Below are 4,682 nucleotides of genomic sequence, written 5' to 3' on the forward strand. Positions count from 1 at the left end.
CATACATACAATGGTATGCATAAATAATCATTAATAATGCATGGGTGATAATAATAATTATGCCAAAAAATTGGATTTTAGCAATGTAATTTCAAGAAATAAATAAAATTAAACAGTTCTATTTTAAAATTATAAATATTTGAACTAACCTTAGCAGAATCACTTTTAATTAAAAAATGGAGTGGTAATCAGCCAGATAATGAAACATGACTGTCTGATGGAAGGGCTGATAGAAGGAAGGAATTACAGAGTAAGGTAATGGAAGGCCTACCCCTGTTATTCATATTCTGAATTGGCTATTAATATCTTACAACATGGATCAAGTAATCAAGAATGTAAATAAGGAATTCTATGTCAGCAATGGAACACTAGTACGTAGGAGAATCAAGTCCGCAGGCATACTCAATCAACCTTCATATTCAGTGACGATTGATATATGTGACTGATACTACTTAAAATATAAAATGGAATTTTTAAAAACTTTGATCCTTTAAAGGCAGTAATGCCTTGAGTAAGAAGTGAAATGACTAATTAGTGGAATTGTTCAAGCATACTACTTGATTAGTACTAAATTATTTTCACTCATGGGTGGTATGAATAAACGTCTTTTACAATTTTACATGAAAGCAACTATAAAATTGATAAAGCAGCAATGATTGACCTGGAGGCAGTAATAACTTACACGTTAACATAAATATTACTCACTTAATTTGCTAAACGAAAGTTTTTCCAACCATTAGTTCGTGTTACCTTCACCAACATGTTAAAATTATCCAAAATATTTGCTTCATTTTGAACCTCATACTGCACGTTTGATGTTGACCACTCACTGTATGAAAAGAATGCATACTACATTACATCTTGCCTTTACCTATGTCACCATTTTACCTGAAAAGATTGAAAGAAAGATATACATATATAGGGATTGGGAAATGCAGCTAAATAACATTATACAGATTCAATTGAATTTAGCTTTATTAAATGAAAATTAAACACATTTACAAAAACAAGAGAAATTTACTAAGGAAGAACAAAGTTGTTGGCTGGCACTGAAATTAAAATCACAAAACACATTTCCGATAGCAAGAAGACGATGCAAAATCTAATGCAAAAAAGGCAAAATTGCTAGTTGGATGTGCAGAATTAGATGAGGAAGAGATGGGATATGGCTTATGAAAGGCAGGAGTAATGAAGGCGGGGAAAAGCCATGCAGGTGCAGAAGTTATCATTCCAGTTACAGAGAGGGCACCATCACCACAGGAAATGGTTCAGGTTAAGGCATAGAAGCAGGCAGCAGAGTTATGGCATATTTCATGACATCGAGGTATCCAGCAGCCCAGGAGAGAGAAGCAGGAGCAGGAGCTGACCAATGTCAAGGAAGAGGAGGAATTCATAGAGGAGTATCTGAAAGCTTGCAAAGAAGTGGCATATAAGCATATGATACATATAAACTCCATGCAATAATACAGGCATAATTAGGTCTCTCAAAGCATGCATTATACCTTAATATCCATATGCAAACACAATGATCATTCACATGCTTTTAATATCTTCATTTGTAATAATTCATTTCAGAGAGCATTGCATGGATTCAATTTTATCACACTGGGTTTCAAAATTGAAAGCCTCCATAAACTGAGCCTAAGGCTAGTACCAGTATTTTAAGTTTGAATTCCCATCACTAATTTGCCTATTCTGCAGAGGCTCAAACTGAAACGTGCATCAAACTTCTAACTACATTTATTTTGTTTTCATTATCCCTAAAATTAGGTAATTGCAATGAATATATTTTCCCTGAATAACCTTTGGCAGATAATCATTTGCTAATGACTTTAAAAACATCAAGATAATGGAGAATTTTAAAATGAAAGCACAAGCAACACCAAGCAAAATATATCATAACAAATACCACACGCTTCAACTTCGCCTCCTCTGTTTGAAGCTGTATGCCTTGGATACACTTCTTAAATTCCTCCTCCATATGGATGATGTTTCCAGCAGCCTTGGCATTGGCAAGTTCCTGCTCCTTAATAGCACAAGCAATCTCCGCTTCCCTCTTCCGGATCCGCTGGATGGCATCCTACTTTTCATTGTAAGATGCCATGAGTCCCAGCCTAGCCTCCATCTCCTTCTCAATGGCCGCTTCCCTGATTAATTATGCTCTTTTTGTACTGCAAGAAGTCCCTGCAGATTGCATCCTCGGAGTGTATGCTTCCTCTCGATGGTGGTCATTTAACTCAGAGGAAAAATAAGAAAGTATAACGTTGATTAATGAAAATCATGTGACATAATTCCTGGAAATAGCATCAAGTAACTCAACTTAACTTCAACCATGATGATTATATTGGATATGCAATGACATTTTATAAAGGTCACAGAAAAATAACCACACAATACACAAAGGCTAGTATGATGCAGGTCAATTTCTCTTTAACGAAGTTGTATTCCTTTAAGCACAATCATGGTACTGTACACATTTTATATTTTTTGACTGACAGATGCAACATGATAATATTTTACTTGATAATAATCTCAGTGCAACACTAAGGAATTCCCTTTAATAATGATAGGAACGTACCCGTTTTTTTAATCAACTTGCCTGATATCTCAGAAATGTTGAGAGGAAGCAAACAATCCAAGGTCCCATCCCTACCCACCGGGGAAACGCTAGGGACCGCCAACGCATCAGAGTCCCCAGCATTCGCCGGAGAGTAGGAGACGGACGGCGAGGCTATTTCCATCTCTGGTGGCAAATCTTCCTTACTGGTGGGTGTCATTGGTCCGCCACCACTCTTCATCATCTCCTGCCTTTCATTCGCCAGCTCTTCCCGTTTCCTCATCTTGATATTATCGCAACTCTTCCTCAATTGCTTGGCGGTACGCTGTGAGATAGAAAAATTATCCGTTACATTGAGATTTACGACAAAATATATCACTGGACTTGTAACCAAACCAAAAATAAATATCCATCACTACAGCCACAATTGATAATGCTACACGTACACTACGTATATTCACGAATTTATTTACTTTGCCACTAAATAACAATTACAGCAACTCCGCCACCATTGCGGAGTCGTTTTAATTGTTACCCCTACCCCGCCGCTACAAGCCGAAACCAAAAGCTTCACAATAATAATTCCATTAACATTCCATTAACTTGGAATTATTGTTGTGAAGCTTTTGATTTCGGCGCAGGAAAATAAGATTTACTTGTATCGCATGGCGCGAATCACGTCTAATCTTGTATTGGAAATGAAGGGAAATACGTTTCGTGGAAAATCTCTGGCCGCGACATAATCACGAAGGTTTTTTGCAATCTACCACCAAAGTGCACTTTATGAGGATTTCAGCAAAGAATTTTTAAAAAAAGTTATAGCTTTTCACCGGTTTTTAAACCCCAAAACCAATGAACTAGCTACGAACCTAGAATGAGCTACGTCGATGTTACCAACAGACTTACACGAGTTATGTTAGATTTTTGTTGAAAATGAGCAAGTTGTCTCGCGAACTGCCGAGCATGGATAGTCGCAATTGCAGAATGGCTCTTCATGAAAATGTCTCCGAATTTATAGATAGTTTTAAAATTATGACTTTGATAAATAGTTAGCGATCAGTCAGCAACCATTTTTCATAATTAATTGTTCATTGAAACAAAAATCTTTTCAACTATCAGACAATGCATTTATCACCATCATACTTCCAAACAAACATACTTACCTTCCGAACAAATTCGTTCGAATTAAATTCGTCCTGCACATTCAACTAGGCTCTCGCCTTCTTCGCCTTCCATAATGCATCCGTCTTCTTGCTTTCCAACACCTCCAGACGCTAGTTATGACGCCAATCAACAACTTCGTCTCTTCCCTTGTACGCCTGTCCATCTTGTTGTCCTCCAGTTTTATTAATAAAAGCGATCTTCTTTTTGTTGATGCGTTCCTGCCGCAATGAACTGTGGGCAGCAAACGTCACACAAAGCATGACGTAGATATGAGAATTTCAGCGATCAACTCAACACCCACTACTTCGAAGAGGAAGAGTTTGGTGTTGCTGTAGGAACGTTCTTGACTGCGAATAGTAGGTGGAGATACAACTCTTTCTCATCCCACTCCGGCGATAAGAGTATTGTTTAAAAATACGGCCCTAAGTCTTTTTTGCAGAACAACAATGGATCTTATGGAATTTTTATAAGCTGTACCCCAACTAAATACACCGTAGTTTAGCCTGGTATTTACTAGAGCGTTATAATTTAATTCTCTGATTACAAACTTAATCAAGATAAAATTCTCTCGGGTATCCCACCGGTACAGTTTTTCCATCAATGTCTACGTTTCGACGTCCGAATAGAGTGTATGTAGTCATGTTAGCTGAATTATTTGCCATCAGGGCTGAATGATTATCTTCAGCTTTAATGACGATACTCGAGTATCGGGTGTTGAAACATTGGCAGTGAAGGAAGAACTCACCTGGTGGGGAACTCGGAAGAAATGGATTCAATGCCTTCGCCGGGAAAGTGTTAGATCTTATTTTGTACTGCATAGAGTAGTGGGATTGATTATATGCCCAATACGCAATCATTTAGTGTAATCCTCTAATAGTATCTTTCTTATTTTTCCTAAATTGTATTCCTTATGAGGAAAACACACTCTTAAAATTCGTCGATGTTTTACTCTTGCTGCATG

The 4,682-nt window shown here is 37.3% G+C and overlaps 1 long non-coding RNA gene across 1 annotated transcript; it reads right to left on the minus strand.

Moving 5' to 3' along the window:
• Positions 1 to 957: 957 nt before the first annotated feature.
• LOC124160647 lies at positions 958 to 3,967 on the minus strand. Its single transcript, XR_006865215.1, has 2 exons — positions 3,721 to 3,967; positions 958 to 2,882 (listed from the first exon to the last, which is right to left on the minus strand). It is a non-coding gene; the product is annotated as an uncharacterized LOC124160647 (long non-coding RNA).
• Between the last annotated feature and the right edge of the window lie 715 nt (positions 3,968 to 4,682).

Source organism: Ischnura elegans, chromosome 6, assembly GCF_921293095.1.
Source record: "Ischnura elegans chromosome 6, ioIscEleg1.1, whole genome shotgun sequence".
In the NCBI taxonomy this organism is placed as follows: domain Eukaryota; kingdom Metazoa; phylum Arthropoda; class Insecta; order Odonata; family Coenagrionidae; genus Ischnura; species Ischnura elegans.